This window comes from Schistocerca piceifrons, chromosome 1 (genome assembly GCF_021461385.2).
Source record: "Schistocerca piceifrons isolate TAMUIC-IGC-003096 chromosome 1, iqSchPice1.1, whole genome shotgun sequence".
Classification (NCBI taxonomy): Eukaryota; Metazoa; Arthropoda; class Insecta; order Orthoptera; family Acrididae; genus Schistocerca; species Schistocerca piceifrons.
The window spans coordinates 1,051,719,648-1,051,738,687 of NC_060138.1; the positions used below are offsets into that span (position 1 = coordinate 1,051,719,648).

At 42.8% G+C, this 19,040-nt stretch overlaps 1 protein-coding gene across 1 annotated transcript in view; it reads left to right on the forward strand.

Moving 5' to 3' along the window:
• The window catches only part of LOC124796481 (guanylate cyclase 32E), an 823,982-nt gene that overhangs the window by 331,399 nt on the left and 473,543 nt on the right, over nt 1-19,040 (forward strand). The gene's annotated exons all lie outside the window — the stretch shown is intronic.

The window sequence follows — 19,040 nt, forward strand, 5'->3', positions numbered from 1 at the left end:
ACTGGACGCACACACCACTCTAATTTCCATTTAGCCAACAACTGGCTCTTCGTCACGTCTCGTCAATCTGATGAGAAAAAAAAAACCTCCTTGGGAAACAAAGAAATGAACATTCGCTGATGACAGAACACATTATAACAATCTGCTTTACAGATTTGAGGTCCACCTTTTGAAAGCAGTACATCAACAATTCAGTGAGTCATGGGTTAGACCAAACCTTTTTTTCTTCTTTTTAAAGGAATTCAAAGCAAGCGACCTCTTTTAACTATAAATAAGATAAATATTACGTAAATATTGCCTAATTAATACAGACACTCTCATTATATGCTTCAGCATACTATTGCCTTCTTCATATATGATAAGTAATCCACAGTTTCGTTATTATGTACAAAGTATAGTTATTTTCATGGTGAAAATCAGGAACATTCACGTGTTATTACATTTTCAAGCTTCTTTTTTTTTTTTTTTTTGAGGTCCAGGTGATCTCAAACCTAGCTAACCTAAGGACATCACACACATCCATGCCCGAGGCAGGATTCTAACCTGCGACCGTAGCAGCAGCGCGGTTCCGGACTAAGGCACCTAGAACCGCTCGGCCACAGCGGCCGGCGTTTGGCACTTCGATAACTTAATATGACACTACCTAAATAATTGAAACTTTTCGCATATTCAACCTTCCCTCCTTGAAGTATGATGTTACAAACTGTGGGTGTCCTACTCATATTCATTGCCACTGTTTTAATCTTATTCGAGGTGAACTTCAATTATTTAAATTACTTGTCTTAGTAATCGAGTCTCCTCAGAAGCTTCATTGCTCTCTCTCCCCAAACGGCGAAGTCATCAGTAAAAGCAAAAGCACTGAGATCTTCGTTTTCTACTTCCTCGATTTGCTGTGTAATATACAATATATTGTATAGAATGGCACTAGCATGCCCAGAGGACAGTGATACATTTGCAAAAAAGCGCTGGAATTCAAGTACACATGTCATTGTTGTGTTTGAGCCTTTTAACTGCAAGAATACAGCAACATTAAACGAGTGTGTGGCTACGTACACCGTGAAAATGGTATAAATAACATAAAATTATCAGTGTTACCATTTTTAACATAACTCCCGACAAATTTCTCTTTTAGTACACTGTTTACATGAGTACTGAGGCACTGGGTGCGAAGATACGTTCCCGTTCATATTTTTCTTGTTCTTGGAAGCGGTCGTACATACCACAGAAAGTAGTTGAAATCGCAGTAACATAATATGATTTTACATTTTAGATAGAACAAATAAAGGATTGTACAGTATGCTGTATTCTGTCAGCAAATGTGGCAATCACTTCAGCGCTGGCTATGTTTTCTGATGTGAAAAATGCTCAGTTACACCGTGGCTGGGAATCTATGTGAAGCTGTAGGTCCCTTATAACAGGTTGCGTAAACTAGGTCAAAAGTTGGAGAAAGGCACGGTACACCACTCTCCGAACACCTCCAAACAATCTACGCCATCTGAAAATTGGACTCCAATAATCCTTTCCTTTCTCTCCTACTTATCAGCCCTCATACGCTGCCGCGCCTTTGCCAACACATCCCAACAACCCTCCACTTACACTTCCTCCACATGCTCTCCCAACGAAACTTCAACCCTAGACATTTTTGGAGGGTGAGCATCAACAGCCGACAAGTAACGTATAAAATGCATGTTTGACCATCAGCTGATTTTTTTTAAAACCCAAATATCGATCGGTTTCAGTCATAGACCAACTTCACGGTTTACGGTTACAACAGTTTAAGCCACATCACATCTGTCATTACAGATGATCTACATATGTGACGTGGCCATTATTTACATGCATTTTACACGAAACTTCAACCGTCTGACCCTCCCAGATTATGAATTCTACACCGACATTTACCCTTCCTACCAACTGTAGGTCCACCCCACCCAGTCCACATTATCAGGGCTTCCCCTCCCTGTCCTCCCCACATTTTCTTATCCCCATAATTCCTTATCCCTTTATTTTTCACCTGTATTTCTTTTCCCGCTCCCCCTTTCCAACCATTATGTGATCAGTTTCACCCTCTACTACATGGACTCTTCTGTCTCAACAGCCACTCCTACCCCATCGCTGCAATGTGCCAGTTCTCCATCCTCATACCACCACTTTTCTACCCTCTTTACTGCCCAACCTTTTCCCTTCAACAACTGACTCCCTGTACCCTGGAAGGCCCTTCCAATCACCAGTGACAGAAAAGTGCTTCTTTCACGTAACAGTGTTCTGGCAACATGTTTTAAATGTGCATGTATTACATTTCATTGTAACTTTTGTTATTGCTGCTTTTAACTACCAGTGCAAGAAGTCATCTATATCTCAAAAGTTCGATTTTATTTTTCACCTTTAAAAAGATTTTTTAAGTTCAGTGTATGTATCCTCGCTATCTGTTTCTTGTTTTTTCATCCAATGCATTTTTTTATTGTCCATTTTCTGAAGAGCGGATTGCCTATACTGCTGACAGTGCCCCCCCCCCTCCCTGCCTATATAGGTGACGGGGGATGAAATACAATAAAAATGGCGTACCAATTACAACAGGACCAGTGCTTGTCACAGAAAACCACCTCACAGACTGCGCTGTGCCATGTGGAATTTTTATCATTTCGGGATTATTTAAACTAACACAACCACTGACACAGATTACTCCACCATACCATGGACACTTTGAATGATATGACACTAACGGTTCACTTCAGTGAATCCCATATCAGAAGAACCAAGCATAACTCCCCCCTGTAATATGCAGCGATAGATAAATAAAGAAAGCTCACCAGTTGTTCAGGTGTAACTGACGGTGCAGCAAGAGAAAAAATTTATACTGCCCTGCTCAATACACTCTCTACAGGGTCCATTACACTATAAATTCTACCTGAATCCCATTAAAATGAGTGTTTCCAATCAAAACGAATTACTTTCTTCTCCTATGTTTCTTTCGTAGAAGTTATGGATCATATAACTGGAATACAGCTCTGTGAAGGAGTGCGTCTACTACGATTCAATGATTATCCGACAGTGCGAGACAACAGAAACGTTTGGCACTCGAACTGATGAACTAAGCAAACTGTCGTACAACAGGTGGCACTGCAACTGAAGTTTCTTTTTGTTTCTTTTGGCGTTTGTAAAATTAATCGAGTAATATATCTTCGTGTCACGACTGGACTCTAACATGACTGCAATAATTGACACAGATTATCAATTTATGCCGAAAAATTCTTTCTTTGCATCTTTCAAAGTAGAAAATAGTGGATGCATGAGAATTATATCACGCGTTCGTAAACTCACGGGGTCTTTTGTTTGCCAAATATGGTTCCCGAGCGTGGTGTTGTTATTAGCTGTGAGTGCATATGTGTGCGCGTGTGTGTTTGTGTGTTTTGGGGGGGGGGGGGGGCAGAGGGATTCAGCTAATGTCAAATCAAGCATTTAAAAATTACGCTGTTGGTTGCCTAAAGAGTGTAAATTATTACTTGCATGACAAGACAAATTTGGTAAAGCCTGTAACACGATCCAAGTGATGCATACTCGCTGCCAGAAATTTAAAGAAGATTCCTATAATTTGAAGTTGATCGTCAAACAATAGAATCCTGCAATGAGCCAAAACATTATGATCGCTGCCATCTACGAGACTAAATGCCACACACACACACACACACACACACACACACACACACACACACACACACACACACACACACACATGAGGCAGCGAGGGAAGACATGGGATAGCGATATGAACATATGCAGATGAACGGCAGTATCGCGTACCCGAGGTATATAACGGTATAAAAGAGCGGTGCAGTACCACAGTTGTCATTTGTACTCAGATGATTTCCGACGTGATTATCGGCTCACAACGGAAATTAACGGTAGGAGGTAGACTTATGGAACATTCCATTCCGGAAATCGTTAGAAAATTCAATATTCCAAGATACAGAGTGTCAAGAGTGTGCTAGGAAATCCAGAATTCAGACATTACCTCTCACCACGTCCCGCACAGTGACGGACTTCCATCTCTTAATGACCGAGTTCAGCGGTATTTGCGTGGGTTTGTCAGTACTGACAAACAACCAGCTCTGTGTGAAATAACTGCAGAAATTAATGTGGGACGCACAACGAAAGTATCCGTTAGGACAGCGCAGTAAAAAAAGTGTCATTAATGGGCAATGAAAGCAGACGTCGGACAAGAGTGCCTTTGCTAACAACACTACACCACCTGCAGAGCCTCACCTGGCTCGTGACCGTATCGGCTTGACTATAAACGAGTGAAAAGCCGTGGCATGGCATCAGTTTTGAAGAACATTCTAGACAACTCGAGCGATTGATTTGGCTACCCAGATCACCCGACATGAATCGAACAGAATATTTATGGGACATAATCGAGAGGTCAGCTCGTGCAGAAAAGTACCTATACCTGTCTTGCAATTATGGAGCCCTGTAGAGGCAGCACGGTTCAGTATTTCTGCAGGGGACTTCCAACGACTTGTTTGAGTCCATGCGACATCGAGTTGCTGCATCACGCCGTAAAAACAGGCCGATACTTCTGTCACCTCAGTTTAGATTAGTTTAGCACATTTGAGTAAATGTTTAGTGTTACGGAAGCAGAGTGGATAAACAAAGAGTGGAACATTGAAATGACACTGACAGTAGCCCTTAGGAAAGAACAGAATTTAAATAAAGAACTCTATCTGCACGGGGTGGGGAAAATTTTTGGGGGAAATACTGATTTTGCAGATTTAAACGAAGAAAACCCACGAAGATATGTACAAACGCTCGGAAACATGTTTGTAGCCATATGCATTATTTAAAACATCGATACGAAAACCTGCATCAATATTCATTTGCTTTACAGTGACAAAACTAATTCCAGATTCTTATTCCTCCGATCAAATATAACCATTTGGCACCCGTAACTATTCTTAATTTTTCACATTAACATCCACATGTCACGCAATTTCAATCAACATAAACATGATTTGCCAGTGAAGGAACTGGCACTCTTTGAGCGCCCCCCAATTACGTTATGAAGCGGTGAAATATGATTTAAATTGCTCTTTACGGTGTTAAGTCATATCGTCACTATGCAGTATAGTTCGCTCTATAGTCACGCTGCGAGCCACGGGTGTGCAGGGAGTTTCACAAATCCTATTACAACCTCATAGGGGCTGTAGATGGGGCTTACGAGGAGAACACGGCAAGAGCCATAACCTGATTTCCCAGAGACTTCGCTCAGTGTAAGAGGAGCCGAAATAAGCGAACACGTGTCTCGTCTTATCCGTAGGCACTCGACAATCTCTGAGTAGACGACCGTCAAAGTTCTCGACGTACTTTAGGTGCCTTTTAGTGTGCGATAACCTCAGCCCAACTAGTGGAATAACGGCTAGCAAAACGGTCTCTCTCCTCTCTCTCTCTCTCTCTCTCTCTCTCTCTCTCTCTCTCTCTCTCTCTCTCTCTCTCTCTCATTCTCTGTGTCGCCTACCTACATCCGTAAAATGTTACTAGTGGAATGTTTCTTATGAAGTTAGGGGATACAAGGAGGTTATATTAATTGTAAAATTACAACTGCGTTTCAGAATGAGTGTCATACACTTAATATACATATAATTTCCGTGTTTCAGGTACTTTTTTGAGTTTTTACATTCTTATATTTCTTTCTTTTATCAATTCTGAACTCTTATATTCTATTTTTATGTTTTTCTTCGGAATTGAACCGACCGCAGAAACATTCGACACATGGAAATTCCGAACACCATGAAAATCGCGTGAAGACAGGTTCGTCACAGCGGCGTTTCTTCGTATGAATCTCGCTCGGTAAAGAAACGTCATTAACACTGCTGAATATTTCCCGCTTTGGCAATAATTTCGTGCCCAAATATGCATAACGTAGCGTTTTACGAAAACTGGTGCTTGCAGCTGATTATGAATCAAGACACGCTACAGGAATTTCACCGAAAACAATTTGAAGTAATTTTGTCATTCGTTTATTGTTTTTTTTCTTTTTTTCATTTATTCACGAGAAGTACAGTTAGCGGGAGAATAAGCACAACATTATTTCAATATCCATTGGAAATCATGCACATAGTGATATATTACGAACAGCGGTAGATAAATGAAGAACAAAAATGAATAAAAAATAATCGGGTTTCGAACACTGGGCTGAAAGTGTGAAACCACTACGCTATCCACTGTCCGCCGCTTCTGGTGGATTGTTTACCTGCTAAAAGGCAACTTTTACCGTTGTCTTCCCAGGACGTGGTCGAATATTTACCGATAATCGAGACACGTGTTCGCTTACATTGCCCCCGCGTCCACTGAGTGAAGTTCCTTGGAAATACGGTTATCCGTGTTCTGTTCCGCTCGTTTGTAGATGAAGTTTTGACAGTAGTTCCATATCCGGTAATGTATCGTTTGGATGTAAAATAAGTGTAAAATTCGGATTAATTTCAAACCTTCCTCTTTACAATACGCTCTCAGCGGAGACAATAAGTTCTGACCTATGTGCTCCACAGGAGACTACGGCATGGCAGTATTAAGATTACTTGCCGTCGGGTTCTCCTTCTACAGGACGAAAGACGCCCTCTTCAACCTCGAGAGTTTGGCGCATCTGTTGCGCACCATTGTCACGCCTCATAGTTGCGGACTTTAGAGTTTTCCGCAGCCGTTGTTGTGCGAAACAGGTATATGGTTCGTAATTACTGTAATTTTTTCATCCATCTCAGAATTAGTGTACGCGTTTTTCCCTTCTTTTGAAGTGACAACACACACACAAATACATATACTGTACTATGTGAAACATATATTTATTTTAGTTGGACATGTAGTTAGCAAATAAACCTTAAAAACCTGAACTGAATCTATTAGGCTGGTGCATAAATTCGTAGCGTTTAACGAATAAGTCACAATTAACGATGGGAAAGGACTTTTAAATTATTAAATTATTCTAAAAAATTTCCCGCCAGTAAAAGGCACGTACAGGCAAGCAATTTAACGTATACAACGCGACGCTGTATAATATTAGAAGCTGAGCTAAATAGGAAAACCAAAACGCATGACTCATGCAGAGGGGGGGGGGGGGGGAGGGGCGACTCTGACAGTTAATAACATTAACATTTCAAAATTTAAAAAAAAAATTACAAATTTCTGCCAGTTAACTTACGGCAGACTCACACACGCTCGCAAGGTAGGACTTGCGAACTTTTACAACATTCTCCTTTCAAGGCAATTTCTACCCGCAATGAAATAGCAAACTTTTACATGGCAAGAAAACGCAGTAATAATCAACTACCTGTATAAAGCACATGATCACGTTGAGTAAAAGCCTTAAAAGGTACTGAATTTGAAAAAAAACACATAACAGTTTTTGGTGACTAGAAACAATATAAAAAATCCACTACGGCGTGCATTAAACAACCTTTCTTGATTATAGGCAAATATACATAAAGACAAATTTACGTAAGTTACAGCTTTCAGATAAGCAGGAATTCGTTATTTAATTGACTAGTTCTTACCACGAGGCAAAAGGAATTTTTCTTCTTCCTTAGAGTACCTTTCACACGTGAGTCTAGTAATACTAGTTATGGCAGGCGAGAGAATGGATCAGGTCTTAGTGCCTTGCATTTTAAACAGTACAGTGATTGGTGCCTTAGACTTTCAAAGACATGGCAGAGACTAACAGTCGAATAACCCGTAGGTAAGCTGGGATGGGAAAGAAGCAGTCAGAACCACAGATTCCCCTTTCTTCCTGAAAAGGGGAGAAACGGACCACCCTTTCTAATATTACCACCTTCCCGCGGGTGGGCAGACGAGAATGAATGGCGGGAAACCCCCAAACTATACGGTTGGTATAATTAACAAGAATAAGTAAATTGAATTCGATTAAACTTCATAAAATCTGTTAACAATCAATACTCAACTTCTGGTGCGTTACGACTCCCAGGACTGAACCAACACAGCACCTCCAAATGCTCTGCCGAGCCGCCCGCTGGCAGCCGTTTCAACGTACGCAGGAAGGCGCGCCGATTTTCAGAACCTCCTCGCCAGTCGACAGCATACGGCCGAGCTGCAGATTAGGCCCCTTGCAGACCCACGCTCAGGAAGATTCCTTTCGCGACGAGCAGTCAACGCCCCATACCAAGGAGCCGCTGCTCGCGTCGCTTACGTTGATGCCGTGGTCTGCGTGCTGTCCCTCTAGCACCGGCAGAGAAGTCGCGTCTTGATGCCCCGACTGCCAACTTTCCCCGAGAGCCCACACAGCCACTTCTTAAACCCACGCGAACAGCCCACTTTTCCCCTTTCCCGATAGAGGGAGACACTGAAGTCTTCAATTGCGACAACAGCGCCACCGCCAGAAAACGCAGGGCGACTGCTTCACGCTACGCGCTGCGGCGCGCTTTTCAAGGATAACTATACTACGGCTCACAGAACACGGCAAGATGATTGTTTTCTCGTTTTGTGGAGGATCGTTTTGACATTAGTGATTCTCCACTTTCAAGGAACATTTTGAATCTGCTGAAAATCGTTTAAACGCATTAATCCACAATGATCCAAATCAGTGTACTTGAGAATTGTCAAATGTGATCATTCCACTATCGTGTGACATTTATAGCGACGGTGTGGTGTACTACGAATTGCTTCCCGAGGTGTAACCATCAATGCTGACGTTTATTTTCAGCGCTTGAGACGTCCTGCAGACGCAGTACAAGAAAAACGTCCAGGGAGACGGCGTGAAGTGATGCTGCTCCACGATAACGCCAGCCCGCATTCTGCTAAACTGACAAAAAACACAGGAGTTGGGTTAGGAGGTCATTCCGCACCCACCTTGTTCTGCTGATCTTGCGCCCTCAGATTTTCACGTTTTCCGCTCTCTATCGATCAACCTTCAAATAACTTTCTTTCCAGACGAAAATGTGCTCCGAACACGGCTCAAAGTCACGATATTTATACAATCGTGGAATCGAATAACTATCCCAGCGTTGACATGCTGTTGTAAACATTGAAAGAGGACGTCTTATTGATGACAAAAGTCTCTTTATGTGTATCTGTTGCCTTTATTAAACTTACGGAAAAAAGCCACAAACTTATGAACGAACCCAATTGAAACCTGGTAATTAAGGAAGGCAAGATTGGGTTACGATTGTGTACGGGGCTAGAATCAATTACTATTGGTTTGAATAGCAATTTCACTCGTTTATTTTAGCGAAAAATTTTATAAAACAAGCCAATGAAGTCGCAGTCAGAATTTTAAAGCAAGTAACCACAATAACGGCTGACGACCTTTTAACGCCAAAATGGCAATTATAAAAAATTTTACAAATGTCCCGTCAAACGGCGAATGGCATAACAAAAGTTAATTAAAAAAAACAAATAATAGATCCCAAACAGGTGAGACCAATGATGGTAACTTAATAATGCAATAATAAAATAAAACACAAGGGCCAGTGACAGACGGTGCTCCAGGAATCGATCTCTGAGTAGATCACATCAAAAACACTTTCTCGAGCGAAGAGAAAGGCAGCCAAGAGTTGCATTCAGATCACAAGATGGTAACTCGGACTAGTGGCAGTCTGACAAGTGACTAATGATGATCTTGGTGAGGCTACCTGACGTGCAACAAACCAATGCAAATATGTAAAATTACGCCAAAGCCGGAACCGGCAGTCTGGATTCCACCAGCAGAATATTGTGCTTAGAGCGCCCGGAACAGGAAGGAATGACTACCACAAAGAATCGCCAACAACCAACAAATACAACGGTCACCTCGCTCAGAGAATACGTTGAGTAAAACCTGTGGTCCAAAACCACAGTACAATAAAACCACAGTAACAGGAGAATCGCGAGATTTCTCAATGGCGAAGTTCCTCTACGTGAATTGAAAATGTACTCGACTTAAACTCGCAGGATCCGGTTCTGACGAGGTCGTGCATCCTCCTGACCACAGCCCTTCCATCCGGTAGTCCAAACACGCCCCTAGCGGTCTCGGCGTGTTGTCGCTCTGCGCGGATCTGGCTGCTCCTGTGTCTTCAACCGAATTCCCCACTCACACCACACGGAAGAAGCACGAGGCCGCCCCAAAGATAGGGCAGCGGAACTACATATCGATAAGCGCCGCTGCCGCCACTATCGGACAGAGAACGATTACGAAACCGAGTGGCGCCAGTGAACACGAGAAGAAGACAAACAACGCAACCATGCCAACAAAAGGATTCGGTCTGACAGAAACCTACACACGGCACCAACGCGAGCCGCAGCACGGCTCACCAATGTAAACACTAATCTTCAGACGAAGCAAACAAGGTTTAAGACTTAAAAAAAAATTAGCCGGTCGCTGTGGCCGAGCGATTCTAGGTACTTCAGTCCGGAACCGCGCTGCTGCTAGAATCGCAGTTTCGAATCCTTCCTCGGTCATGGGTGAGTGTGATGTCCTTAGGTTAGTTAGGTTTAAGTAGTTCTACGCCTAGGGGACCGATGACCTCAGATGTTAAGTCCCATAGAGCTTAGAGCCATTTGAACCTTAAAAAAATTAGTATGACGTTCGTATTACGGTGTTATTTGGAGAACGATCATCGGAGCTTCGTAGAGTTCTGAATACCACACAAAACCCTCCTAAGACACATACAAAGACTGCTGTGTCCTGGCTCAAAGCAACCTACAGCTACGCCCCAGGGTTAAACCCGCATTACATAAATTACCCTCTGACTATCCATCCCTACTGGCACGGAAATCCCACGCTACGCCCAGTAGATAGCTTACAGATCGACGCCGTTCACGACGTTCCATTCTTAGGTTGATATCAAGTTGCCCTGCTGCGAAGATATCTAGCCGCTGAAAGAAGTACCACGTTGGTAATGAGCAGATTGGCCAAGAGCTGGTATAGCACAAAAAGAAAATTTCACGAGGGCAAGAAAGAGGTATTCGTTTCACGTTCTGTCAACAAACTCATCATACTGTTCCATTTACTGTTGATTTGCTTAGTCCAACACATCTGCGGACAAGACACCCATGTGAGCTATTCTGCTCGTAATTTGTTTTTACACAAGAACAGTTTACATTCACAAGCATAAAAACTATGTATAATTATTGATGTTTATTTTGTACTCAAAAATGTTCTTCATCATAATCAAAGGCAAGAGTTTCCTGTTGTTTATTATAAATGTGAAAATTGTTCATGAATACAAAAACATGTTTTATGTAAGTTTTGTGAAGTACTGAAGCGGAATTTGTTTTATTTTTCTTTTGAGTTCGTTTTTATTTTACCATTCGTTGACTAAATCGCGTTTTCTAGAGCTATATGATAAATCTTTATAGTTTTCTTTATTTTTGCTACAACACTCCTATGTTTCGAATAATTAAACACAAACTTAAATTTACACACTATTATCTACGGATTGCAGCGATCTGGTGCAGCATTTCAGTACAATCAACTTTCGAGATCGCATTAATTTGTTTATTTACCGGTTTCGGCGTATGTTAAAGCCCTCTTCAGAATTTTAGCCCTGCAAGAGTAGGATTAGTAAAGTTACAAACAGTACTATTACATACTGTTTGTAACTTCGCTGTTCCTATACTTGCAGGGCCAACAATTCTGAAGATGCTTTTAACATAAGCCGAAACCGGTAAGTAAACAAATATTATTGCGATTTCGACTGCTGACTGTATTCTAAACGCTGACAGCTTCAGTTTTGCTATATATATTCTTTATTTTAAATTCTATATATATATATATATATCAGTTCATGACGTCCAGTCTTACAAATTTACTGTCTCTGATGAGTCGGCCGCTGTGGTCGTGCGATTCTAGGCGCTGCAGTCCGGAACCGCGGGACTGCTACGGTCGCAGGTTCGAATCCTGCCTCGAGCATGGATGTGTGTGATGTCCTTAGGTTAGTTAGGTTTAAGTAGTTCTAAGTTCTAGGGGACTGATGACCTTAGAAGTTAAGTCCCATAGTGCTCAGAGCCATTTGAACCATTTGTCTCTGATGGACACACGTCCAGATCATCCGCTCTCAAAACTCCGCCATCTCACTCCCTACATCCACCACTGCTGGCGGCTCACCTCCAACTGCGCAACACTACGCACTGTTCACATCCAGCTGCCCAACACTACAATAGCGAATATTCCAACAATGCCAACCAGCCACAGACTGCACACAGCACAGCTAGTGATTTTCATACAGAGCGCTACGTGGCGTTGCCAATATAGAAACCTAAACAGCCTACTTACAACTGCTCACATACACATCGCCATCGTTAAGAGGTAACGGCTGACACGTATGTGACACACATAACGGACAGGTAACGGGGGTACGACCTTAAGGGGGGTAGGACGTCAAGCGGCCCGACTTGGAGCAAGACAGGCACCACAGCACATTTAAATTCCCACTGTCTATACTTTTACAAATAAATTCGTCAAACTTTGTCAGCATGACCAGCAAGGATTCAGGATTCACACTCAAAATTCATCGAAGAATCTCTCTTACTTACGAAGAAAAGTGTACCTATAGCAACAAATGTAGCCAGTAGTAAATGAAAAAAATGATGAAATTTCACATATAAAAAAATTATTTTGTTATGTTTTTGAACCTCCGCTACTATGAGCGTGAATCCTGAATCCCTGCTGGTCATGCTGAGAAAGTTCTACGAATTTATTTGTAAAAGTATAGACAGTGGGAATTCAAATGTCCTGTGGTGCCTGTCTTGCTCCAAGTCGGGCCGTTTGACGTTCTACCCCCCTTAACTGACCGAAGCTACTAGGTAAACTATCGTAGTCTATGCTTTTTATAGTAGTCCACAGTAGTTTACGGTAGTTTTACAACTCTAATGAGTATTCCTCGCACATGCCATGTGTCCATGCTATCAATTCAAAAAACACACAGAGAGAGAGAGAGCGAGAGAGAGAGAGAGAGAGAGGGGGGGGGGGAAGGCGAGAGAGAGAGAGTGAGAGAGAGACAAGGCGAGAGAAAGTGGGAGAGAGACGCAAGTCAACATCGAGTTTTAGAGAAGAATTGCCATCTGAAAATAACTCGCAGACGAGGGAAACGGCGCGACAAAGTTAGCACTGAAGGCCGTATTTCTTGCGAGCGTGTGCGCCGCCTAAGTAGTGTGTGTGTGTGTGTGTGTGTGTGTGTGTGTGTGTGTGTGCGTGCGCGTGTGTGTGGTGGGAGCAGAGCAGACTCTAGAGTCTGCGCCGGTGGCGAGTAAATCACGGCCGCTAAATGTGCCCGTTGTAGCCGCGGCCAGCTGCGGCACACGCGCTTTGGCAGAACGGCCGGGCTTCCTGTGCGTGGCGGGAAGCCGCCTGTCTGCAGTAGGGGTCGAGAGTGGTGAGGAGTGGGCGGCGGGGGCGGCGAGCAGGCGCCCGGAGCACTGGCCGGCCGGCCGGCCGGGAAACTCGCTCGCTCGCGCGCCTCACCTTGCGACGTTCGCGCTGCAGTGCGTGAAATTTCTACCTGTTACCGCCTGAAAAACGAGCAACAGCTTCACGGGATTTTCGCCGGCTGCGAAGTACCGTACGCAGATTCTGGATTTCGGTTGCAGTGGAATAAATGGGCGGCCCAGTCTATTTTTCATGACGGACTACCGGCTACTCCAAGTCGCTGGGAAACCGCGATGCTTAAAGCAAGATTACACGAACCCACACAAATTTTTGTCACAAAAATTTGTCAAAAGTAAGTATCCTGGAATTCGTTAGTAATGCTGGTTCTGAAAATTACTTTCGTTTTGTTCTTTCAGGCCATTTTCTTTTTTTTTCAGAAAATAAGATCTTTTGTCTTAAATGCTTAAGTATGTGAATCACAAATATTAAAATAAAATTTTAGTCAATGTCTATGTTCTTCTTCTATCTTTCCTCGATGTCGGCCGCCTGTATTCAAATACAGAAATACGTAAATAGGCAGAATACGGCGCTGCGGTCGGCAACGCCTATGTAAGACAACAAGTGTCTGACGCAGTTGCTAGATCAGTTACTGCTGCTACAGTGGCAGGTTATCAAGATTTTAGTCAATGTCTATGTTCTTCTTCTTGTCTGACGCAGTTGTTAGGTCGATTACTGCTGCTACAGTGGCAGGTTATCAAGATTTAAGTGAGTTTGAACGTGGTGTTACAGTCGGCGCCCGAGCGATGGGACACAGCATCTTAGAGGTAACCATGAAATGGGGATTTTGCCGTACGGCGATCGCTACCATCGGAAAAAAATCCTGCATGAACGACTGACCAGAATCGTTCAACGTGACAGAAGTGCAACCCTTCCGCAAATTGCTGCAAATTTCCGTGCTAAACAGTCAAAAAGTGTCAGCGTGCGTACCCTTAAACGAAAGATCATCGATGTGGGCTTTCAGAGCACCCTTGATGACTGCACGACACGAAACTTTGCGCCTCGCCTGGGCCCGCCAACACCGACACTGGACTGTTGATGACTGCAAACATGTTACATGGTCGGACGCGCCTCGTTTCAAATTGTATCGAGCGGATGGACGTGCACGGGTATGTAGACAATCTCATGACTCCATGGACTTCACTCCGGAACCGCGCGACTACTACGGTCGCAGTTTCGAATCCTGCCTAGGGCATGAATGTGTGTGACGTCCTTAGGTTAGTTAGGTTTAAGTAGTTCTAAGTTCTAGGTGACTGATGAGCTCAGATGTTAAGTCCCATTGTGCTCAGAGCCATTTGAACCATTTGAATCCATGGACCCTGCGTGTCAGCAGAGGACTGTTCGAGCTTGTGGAGGCTCTGTAATGGCATTGGGTGTGCGCAGTTGCAGTGTTATGGAACCGCTGATACGTCTAGATACGACTCTGAGATGTACGTAAGCTTCTTGTTTGATCACCTGCATCCAACTTGATCTTAAAATATTACCTGAAATTGTTTTTTCTGTGTACAGACTATGTGGCATAAAAGAACCAGTTAATGCTGTCGAGTAAACATTAGTACCACCAGCGTACGACCAAACAAATTGTTTTAACAGCTAGTATTTGTGTGCTTTTGACGTAAAACATTTGGATGTGTAAGAATATCCGAGCTCGTATACAAAACAGTCAGAACTACAGCAACTACAGGAAAAACGATAGAAAACTTTATATCGAAAGCAGCACATCTTATGAAAAGGTAACGTTATTACATTTCTGTTATGTTTCGATGGCCATATCGTCAGATGTAATAACGGGCTGGTTCTACTAGAAAGGACCCGGCTGCTTTTCTCTCCCATTTCAGCTCCGTTCCTCATGACCTCGTTGTCGACGAAACGTAAGAAATTAAACTTCTTTCCAATGATCACAAATTTTCGGGAACTAACCTGATTTACAATGAGCTTATGTACGTTCGTTACGTGGAGTCAACCAGGGCTGAGATCTGTTTTTAGACCAGCACCTTTTCGTGAAGCTGAACTCTTTTCTCAGGGCCTGCTGATATTTTAGAAGCGGTTTTAAAGATGACCAGCATAACTGGAGTGCGAGATCCCCCGCCGAAACATCCATCACTTTTTTTTTGAGGCCTTACCACATCGTAGTTTCGACAGACTCCTTAGTTATGCTGTCTCACACCTGTGGTGGCTGCAGCAAGCGCAACTCCAAAATCAGGGGGAGTCTTGATTACTGAAGAAAACGACTAAGAGCGTCGAAATAGTGTGCCCAAAACTGAGATGTCAACTCAGATAGAAAGTCGAAAACGTAACATGATCCTGATTGTGTTCAGTTTGATGGGTGCTTGAAAACCATTATGGACGAGGTCAACAGCTGAGGTAAACATCAACACCTCTGTGTAACAGATGCAAAGCTTTAGCGACCACGGAACGGTGAAACCTGCATAAACAAACCTGCCAAACCAACTTTAAGGCCAATAGTAAACCAGTTACGTCGAAAGCTAAGCAACATCTGAAATACTTGGCTTCTACAACCATAGTCCGGTGGAAGCTGCATAAATGTACTGCAGTCTCCCATTATACGAGTTTCACTAAGGGTGTGTAAGCGTAACTGTAACGACACCAAGCAGCATGAACTAGTGATGACCAGAAGAGAACTATGTGCACGGCATGAACCAACGACCACTTTGTTTTCAAAAACAGATCAGGTTTGTGTGTGTCAGTATCCTAAAATCAAGGAACTTCTGTTGTAACTCATTCCCACGGCAGTATTCAATGAATCATTCGATATTAAAATGTTGTCGACAAAGAACTTATGCTCCATGTCTATAAATGCTCATCATCAGACTGATACACGTAGTCGGAGAGTAACAATTTGTCCTTTGGGTACTGCTTTCGTTATACGAGGATCACGCACTTCTTGAGACATTTGTAGCTCAGTGCAAACTATGAAAGAAAATGCACAATAAATATAAAAAGACAAAGCATGAGAACCACTACCTCACACGGAGCAGTGTAGAAAAGTTCAGTACGATGGAAACTTGTCATATAGTAGTACGGCACGTATTAATCAGTCAGTGTAAAGGAAAGGTAAAGTCTCCAGAGAGGCAGTGCTGACTTGGCATTTGTTTATGGACGCAATATTTAAGAGAAATGACGATACCTTCATAAGATTTGTCGACCTAAGAAAGCATTCCGTAATGTAAAATGGCGCAAGATATTCGAAATTCCCAAAACTGTAGGTGTAAGCTATGAGGAAAGACGGTTAATATACAAAATGTATAAGATCCAAGAAGGAACAATAAAAATAGAACAGCACGATCAAACTTTTGGGACTGAAAGGGATGTAAGAAAGAGGTGTAGTCTCTTCCTTCAATCTGTACGTCGAATAAATGTAGCGTGAACGAATACGAATCCTAAAACTCTACGATGACATTTCTACCCTCAAAGTAAGCGAGGAACAATTGCAGGACATCTAGGACATAAGAATTGCTGAACATTGAATATGGACTGAGTCTAAAATGAAGAAAGATGAGAGAAATGAGGAGTAGCAGAAATACGATTAATGATAAAGTTAACACCATAACCGGGGACCACGAAGCAGATGATGTGAGGGAATTCTGCTACCTTGGAAGCAAAATAAGGCAGACAGCAGCCTATCATAGGCAAATCGGGCCCTCCTGGCCAAAACAAGGCCAGACATTGGTCTTCATTTGTGAAAGAAGTTTCTGAGACTGCAAGTCTGGAGCACAACATTATATGATAGTGAAACTTAGTGAGGCATGGACTGTGCGAAAACTGGAAAAGAAGCCGTTTGAGACGTGGCACGATACAAAGATCTTGAAAATTAAGTGCCCTTAGAAGAAACGTTTTCCACAGAATCGTAGAGGAAAGAAATTTGTGAAAATTATTGACAAGAAGAAGGAGCAGGTTTGTTACTATGTGTCAAGATATCAGGGAATAAGTTCCGTGTTACTAGAGGGAGCTGTAAAGCGTAGAAAGTATAGATGGAGATAGAGACTCAAATATAGCCAACAAATAATTTGTGACAAAGTGTGTCAATGCTACTCTAAGATGAATAGGTTGGTACACGAGAGGAAGTCGTGGCAGGCCTTATCGAATCAATCAGAAGACTAGTGGCCTCTCCGAAAAAGTTAATGTACTCCGCGTACTGGTTCAGAGCGCCACTCAGAACCGACCGAACACCGTGTCATCATCTCGCAATGGCGTCATTGGAATGCAGGGTGGATGGTACGTGGCTCGGCATGTTGCTCTCCTGGTCGTTGCCAGCATTCAAGACCGTGCTGCTACCACTAAAATTGTGCGTTCCAGAGTACAAAGCTAAAGCTAGGGATACTCGTAGACCCACATTATCCGTTAGATTTTTTCGTGTTATACGTGAAAAATCCCGCCCTAATGTTATTTCTTATCGAAAGTAAATAACGAAACATTTTTTATCTCGCAAAATGTACAGTCGCCAACAGGTACGATAGACAGACTCACACATAGACAGTGTATGGATTTGAAATCTTTATTGTAAAAACGTCGCGTAGAATAGAATAGAAGCAAATTACGAGTCACATACGAGTAGTGCATCCTACACTACAGGAATACACGGCTCCAGTAGTTAAGAAAAAGTGTTCTTGAGGCGAAAGCATACCTTGTGTTGCGGGAGTGCCTAGCGCAGAACAAGTAGCACAGGTCCCAGGAAGACGTCACTGGCGACGTCATTGCATTCCTCCGGCGTGGCCTCAGCTTTTACTTTCCCTTTTCTTTATTTCAGAAATTGCCTCGCCAGCTTCATTAGGCATAAAGGGGGCAACTGGAGCCCGCACGTGGCAAAGTCGACCGCTTTTTACGCGACAGCAAGAAAACATTTCGTTGGCAAATTGCGCTTTTGTACGTATCGACTATATCACCTCTACGTCGAACAATTATCTGAAAACATTTATCTTCTTGAAACAGCCACATGTTCGAAGGGAGCAGGAGGACGAGTTTGTGCAAAATTTACGATGAAGTCTAACTGATAACGTTTAATTGATGTACGTGTGAGGAGAATCCGTTACAAATTTCTTTGGATTTATTCGCTTGTCAGCATTTTTATTCTGATATTCATCTCTTTAAAACTACATTCCTTGAACATTTTCTTCGTCCATGTATTATTTACACTTCGAACGTTCGCCACAGGATTTCAAGAACACTAAAGTAGACCAAGCATTGACAGGATTTTCTGTAAAACATTTGTCTTATCTACCGGTATACTAACGCATAAACAGATGTCATAGTTTAGCGTTGTTAGCAAAAATCTTGAAAAGTTCTTGATCGATTTACCTCACATTTTACAAGACAAACGATCGGACGGGCATACACTACACGTTTTTCACATGTTGTTGTTGTTGTGGTCTTCAGTCCTGAGACTGGTTTGATGCAGCTCTCCATGCTAATCTATCCTGTGCAAGCTCCTTCATCTCCCAGTACCTACTGCAACCTACATCCGTCTGAATCTGCTTAGTGTATTCATCTCTTGGTCTCCATCTACGATTTTTACCCTCCACGCTGCCCTCCAATGCTGAATTTGTGATCCCTTGATGCCTCAGGACGTGTCCTACCAACCGATCCCTTCCTCTAGTCAAGTTGTGCCACTGACTTCTCT